This window comes from Podarcis erhardii, assembly GCF_964252035.2.
Source record: "Podarcis erhardii genome assembly, chromosome: 15".
Taxonomy (NCBI): domain Eukaryota; kingdom Metazoa; phylum Chordata; class Lepidosauria; order Squamata; family Lacertidae; genus Podarcis; species Podarcis erhardii.
Genome location: NC_138505.1, coordinates 29158350 through 29165129, shown reverse-complemented (window position 1 = coordinate 29165129; position 6780 = coordinate 29158350). Strand labels below are relative to the sequence as shown.

Here is a 6780-nt window from a genome sequence, read left to right as displayed (position 1 = left end):
GTGGAACACCCTCCCATCAGATGTCAAGAAGATGAGTAACTATACAGTGGTACCTCGGGTTACATACGCTTCAGATTACATACGCTTCAGGTTACAGACTCTGCTAACCCAGAAATAGTGCTTCAGGTTAAGAAGTTTGCTTCAGGATGAGAACAGAAATCGTGCTCCAGCGGCGCGGCAGCAGTGGGAGGCCCCATTAGCTAAAGTGGTGCTTCAGGTTAAGAACAGTTTCAGGTTAAGAACGGACCTCCGGAACAAATTAAGTACCATATTTTTCGCCCTATAGGGCACACTGGCCCATAGGGCACACCTAGTTTTTTTTGGGGGGGGGGAATTAAAAAAAAAATTATCTGCCCAAAGCCCGGGACGCACTAGCAAGGTTTGCGGATAGCTTCCTGAAGCCTGGAGAGCGAGAGGGGTTGGTGCGCACCGACCCCTCTCGCTCTCCAGGCTTCAGCGAAAGCCTGCATTCGCCCCATAGGACGCACACACATTTCCCCTTCATTTTTGGAGGGGAAAAAGTGTGTCCTATAGGGCGAAAAATACGGTACTTAACCCGAGGTACCACTGTATCACCTTTAGAAGACTTCTGAAGGCAGCCCTGTATAAGTAAGCCTTTTGATGTGTAATGTTTTATTATGTTTTTATACATATTGGAAGCTGCCCTGAGTGGCTGGGGCAACCCAGTCAGATAAGTGGGGTGCAATTATTATTAATGCCACTTTGTGCACATTGAAGGTAAAGGTGAGAAATAAATGCAATAAAGAAGAATTTCCATCCAGTGAGGTTCGCTTGCGAGCCAGCCCATCTCGTTCTCCAGAAAGCAACAAAGCTCCTAGATTATTTGCAGATTGAAGAGGCATGTCAGTGACAAAAGAGGGGCCTGAGAGGCTGCTCCAGATGTCTTCTCTCAGGAGAGCTGGAACTGGCCCAGATGTGTATTTTTCTTATACCAAAAAATATACATAAAAAAATGAGACCACATTGTTTGGGGAAGTTGCCATGAGAAAGCATGGACTGAATCACACCTAAAAGTGAAGCCAAGATCTGCTGCCTGAGTTCCAGAGCGACCCACCAGCAAGCTGTGTTTTCACTTCTGACACCAATGGTGCTTCCAGCTCAGCCCTCAGGAGGTTCATTTAGAAAACAACAGTGAAGCAATCTCTGAGGCAAACCTGAAACTCTTCAGCTTCAGCCAAGTGGAAACGCCGGTCTGTCATCCCCATCTCAAAACAAACAAACAAAAAAAGGTTTCTTTAGAGAAAACAAAGCTGGGGAGTGGAGGGTGGGGTCAGGGGGGAGAGAAACCTTTTGTCATCATTTCTGGGATTTGGCAGACAGGATTTGGTGGAGGGCATTACGTAACGTCTCGGGGGGGGGGGCTGCGAATGAATTAGCAGGTGTGGCATGGAGAAAGCTGGATCCACAGGTGGGGGGCACTGGTAAAAGTTAGAAATTTCCACGAAAAAGCTGGTGGGTCTCCAGGAGGGCTTCCTTTTGAGAAGAAGAAAAAAACATTTGCAGACTGATGTGGAAACTGACAGATTTGAAAGGTTAAAATGATTGTAAAATTATTGATGATGATGATGGTGATGATAAATTGGATGACTGGTCTCCATTTGGTTTCTGGGTGGAGAGGTGTAATGCAGGAGGTCAACACTAGGTGGAACCAGAGCCCACCCTCCTCCCTTCTGAGTTCTACAAAGGCTAAGGGGAAGAGCTGACTGTCATTGCCACCACCACCATGTTGGACTGGTTGCAAGTAAGGATGTAGGCAGGTGAACGCTGACCAAGGGCAGATTGAGATTGGTGGGGCAGTGCCCCATTTGTCCTAATGGAGCCACCTTTACTGGTTCTAGCCAGTGAAGAAATAGAAGAAATTGAAAGGTTTAAAGGAGGAAGAAGCTGTAAAAAATAAACTGGAATAAATTGGGGTACAGGGAACCATCGAGAGAGATTCTCATTTAAGGCCCTCAGGGCATTAAAGTCTTCCTAAATTGTAGCGCAAGGAAATTTTCTCAAGGAAAAAGAGAATATTACTGCAAATTTTATCCAGCAACTTCCATTCCGCAGACAATTCTAGCACTATCAGAGTAATAGCGCAGCAAGAATCATAAAAGCTATACTACAATAACTTAAATCCATAATAATTCCCCACTTACATCGTAATCAAATTGTGAGGGCTGTAATCTTGTTGCGGTTAGAACCGGTTAGGTAAGCAGAGGAGATCTTTGCATGTCTCGCGACGCCTGTGAAAACCAACCAAAAGTAGCTCTTGTCAAATTTTGGTTTATTAGTGGCAGGGGAGTAGGTAGCAAAGTGGCTTTTTTTTTGTACTTCGCAGATTTGGTGCAAAAAGGGCCATTTGCAGTATATTTGACGAACAAAGGAATTAAGGTAGCATCGTAAGCAGATATTCTCTAGCTGCCCCTATTTGCCAAGAGGGAGTACATACTCTCACCATACCCTCCAACCTTTCTCAGATGAAAATAGGGATGTCCTATTCCATAATAATACATTTTTTATTATTTATACCCCACCTATCTTACTGGGTTGCCCCAGACACTCTGGGACGCTTCCAACATATATAAAAACATAAGAAAACATTATTAAAAAAAAAAACACCTTCCCTATACAGGGCTTCCTTCAGATGTCTTATAACGGTTGTCTCATCTCCTTGGCTTGGGGGTCGCCTACCTCCATACTGTCCAACATTTCTCCAATGAAAACAGGGATGTCCTAAGGAAAAGCGGGACATTCCGGGATCAAATCAGAAACCGGAACGGCTTCTGTAAATCTGGAACTGTCCCTGGAAAAATAAGGACACTAGGATCAGGGCTTTTAGTGTGGCGGCCCCTCCTGCCCCTTTGGAATGCACTCGCGATGAGCTTCAGATAGGAAATATTCAGGTACAGTATTGGTATCTATGGATTTTGCCACATGGGGCAAAAGTCTGCACTTGCCCCACCCTTCCTATGAGCCAAGATGTTTTATGCAGGAAGGAAATCTCGTTCAATAGGGATGGGCAGCCAAGAGAGGGAAGGAATGAAGTCAGCGGAATAGGTGGGTGAATTGGGGTGAAACCAGCTCTCCTACAAATGGGTGGTGTGGGACTCTGGAGAAGGGGGGGTGGTCCCTGCCCTAGAGTCAAGAGGGACCAGCCAAACCAAAGGAGCTTTCCCTTACCAGAGTAACATTTTGTTATATTTGAAGAACTGGTGTCCTCTCCTGAACTGAAAATGGGCCCAGGATTAAGGCAGTGGTTACAGTCCTGACTCCAGACTGCACTTATATGGGAGTGAGGTAAAGGTAATGGTAAGTCCAGTCAAAGGTGACTATGTGATTGCGACGCTCATCGCGCTTTTAGGCCGAGGGAGCCGGCATTTGTCCACAGTCAGTTTTCCGGGTCATGTGGCCAGAAGGACTAAACCGCTTCTGGCACAATGGGACACCATGATGGAAACCAGAGTGCACAGAAATGCCATTTACCTACCCGCCGCAATGGTACCTATTTATCTACTTGCACTGGTGTGCTTTTGAACTGCTAGGTTGGCAGGAGCTGGGACACAACACCAAAGTGGATCACATTGATGTTCAGTTGTCAGGTATCCGGAGAGGAGGGTTCATGATCATTTGAGTGGTGGACTTTCAAACACCCCAGCTTTTCTCATGGCCTCAAACTCCTTCATGGCATCATAGTTTTTATAGAACTCAGCATACGCTCTTTTCCTTGGTTCAGCCACACCAAACTTGTATCCAGCTGCACACCCCATCGAAAAAAGGAAAGCCACTACAATGTGTTTTCTCAGACGACTGGCCAGGAGGCCTCTCATCTGGGGCTTGGGCAACAAAGCAGCAGATATGGTGATGTTTTCTCGTCTCACAGAAAGCGCTGGAACCACAAGGTCCTTGTATATGGAAGTATCCTGCCCTGTTCTTCCTCGTTCACCTTCCGAACCGCAGCTCCCGCCTGCGCACCACCCAGAGTTACTTCTGAGTGAAGAAAGGCCGAGAGCTGAAGAGAAGATCTACCATAATTGTGATAATTTATGTTGGAAAAGTAAAGAAAAGGAAGGTACTTTTCATCATATGTGGTGGACTTGCTCCAAGGTAAAAGACTTCTGGGGGAAAAATTATAATGAACTAAAAAAATTGATGAAATACACTTTTATGAAGAAACCAGAGGCCTCTCTCCTTGGAATAACAGGTTCTGAATTGCCCAAAAAAGATGTAAAAGTATTTTTGTATGCCACAACTGCTGCATGGATTTTATTAGCTAAAAAATGGAATATACAAGAATTACCAACGGTAGAAGAATGGGAGATGAAGATGATGGAGTTTAAGGAGCTGGCTGATCTCACCGGGAGAATCCACGACCAGAAAGAAGAGGAACACCAAGAAGATTGGAAGAAATTCAAAGACTATTTGTATAAATATTGTAATATTAAAGATATGTAATCACTTGAAAGAATCAATTAGGCCTAGGATTAAATTGGGATTAAATATATAAATAAGAAAATGTACAAAAAGAAAAGTAAGGAAATATGATTATGACTGTGATATGGTTTATGAAATAATGATATTGGAAACTGCTATATATAATTACTAAGAAATTCAGATGGAAGAGATTTGAGGAAGCCAAATAATATGTTTATGAAAATGGATTTTAATTAATTAATTAAGTGATAGTCAAGTGATGATCTGTTGCATGTTTCATATTCTTCATATTCTTTTTTCTTTTTCTTTCTTTTTCTTTTTCATTCTTTTTCCTTTATTATTGCCAACTTTTTCTTTTTTTGTTATGTTTATGTATGAAAAATAAATATTATTGCAAAATGAAAAAGAGAGAGATCTCTCTCCCCGAGTCGTAATGGAATCAAGTGATGTCGTACGGATCCACTGTGTAGGAACTAAAACTCAGGGCACACATTCAAATGCTGGCAAATTCTGTTTCTTACACTAAGATGCCGAAGGATTTTAACTGGGATTTTAACTCATCGGTTCCAAAAGGAGCCCCCCCCTTATCTCTCCTTTTTCCCTTTTCTTGATCTCCCAGAAAAGATATCAAATGCCGATTCATTGGAGGGCAGCTCCTGAGAGCAATCCGCCGCGGAATCGAATTAGACGCCTTGGCTCTGTGCGTGGCTTGGCCGGCTTCGGTTGCTAAATGACAAAGTTTGCCAGTAATTAAGTAAAACCTCGGACGAGATGTGCCCCATGGGCTCTGTAGCTCGAAGCCGTCTAATCCACAGTGTCATCATTAGAGAGGAAACAGAAAACGACTTGCCGCGTAGGGCCAAAGAAATGGCATTTTTGTGGTAGGAAAGGGAAGAAAAGGTGGGATCCAGCTTCCTTGAACTCCAGAGATGGGGAGCCTCAGGCCCTGGAAGCCAGATGTGGCCCTCCAGGCCACTCTATCAGGCCCCTGGAACTCTCCCCAAGCCACACTCCTCTCCCCAGTGTTAGTTTTTGCTTGGCACTACAGTAATGGGGTATATAGATGTGTAGAATCTATAGTGGTACCTTGGTTCTCAAACACCTTGGTACTCAAACAACTCGGAACCCAAGCACTGCAAACCCAAGCACTGCAAGTAAGTGTTCCGGTTTGCGAACTTTTTTTGGAAGCCAAATGTGCTCCATTTTGAGTGTTATGCTTCCAATTTGAGTGCCACACTTCCGTTTTGAGTGTTACGCTGAGGTCTGTCTGTTTTTGCTATTTATTTTGCATTTTTGTTTTTGTGGCTCTTTTTCGTTTTGGTTTTGTGACTGTGTGGAACCCAGTTCAGCTACTGATTGATTGATTGATTGATTGATTGTGTGACTGCAGTACATTGTTTATTGCTTTCATTTTATGGATCAGTGGTCTCGTCAGATAGTAAAATTCATGTTAAATTGCTGTTTGAGGGGTTGTTTTTAAAAGTCTGGAACGGATTAATCCATTTTGCCTTACTTTCTATGGGAAAGAGCGCCTTGGTTTTGGAACGCTTTGGTTTTGGAACAGACTTCCGGAATGGATTAAGTTTGAGAACCAAGGTACCACTGTATACAAAAGTAAAATTTACATGCGTTGCTCTATCCACCAGTGGAAATTGATAAAATGAGCACTTTGTCAGGCGGACATGTTGTGGTTTCAGATACGCTTGTTGTTCTCCTTTGGTCCACTCAGAATCCAAGCTGGAATCCAACATGGCGGCAAAGCTTTGCTCCAACACATCTGGTTGAAGACGTATGATCTCGAAGTAGAGTTGGAATGGAGGGCTATCTATAGGGGAGAAGGATTCCAGTCATTATCCTCACCCCAAAACCTAACCATTTTTAGTCATCGTAGGTCTATAGGCATACAGTACCAATTGCATCTTACGCTGGGGTCAGGTCCCAAGGGTTCTGTGTATACACAAAAATCACATATAAACCAAACCTGTAGAACTACTCCCATGAATATTTGGCGTTAAGTTGGAGGGAATGCCAGGAAACAGAGAATTATGTTCACATGTGGTGGGGGTGTAAATATGTACAATTTTGGGGGGCAAAGGGTTTTTAAGGAGATAACAGAAATCACTGGGTGAAAACTGGCCAAAAGCCCAGAGGTAGCATTATTATCAATTTACAATGGGGTGGAAGGTTCATAATCTATGAAGGACTTGCTAACAAATTTATTGACAGCTGCATGAATTATTATAGCTAGGAAGTGGAAGGGACAAGTAGAATATAAAATGGAAGAACGGTATAATGAGGTGTGGGGAATAGCTGTTACATTTGCCATTAAGGTAAGGTGGGGAA

The 6780-nt window shown here is 43.5% G+C and overlaps 1 pseudogene across 1 annotated transcript; it reads right to left on the bottom strand.

Annotated features, from left to right (window-relative positions):
- Window positions 1–3590: 3590 nt before the first annotated feature.
- On the bottom strand, window positions 3591–6356 carry LOC309329735 (cytochrome c oxidase subunit 6C pseudogene; annotated as a pseudogene). The gene is made up of 2 exons: window positions 6348–6356; window positions 3591–4028 (listed from the first exon to the last, which is right to left on the bottom strand). The product of its transcript is annotated as a cytochrome c oxidase subunit 6C pseudogene (transcript).
- Window positions 6357–6780: the final 424 nt, after the last annotated feature.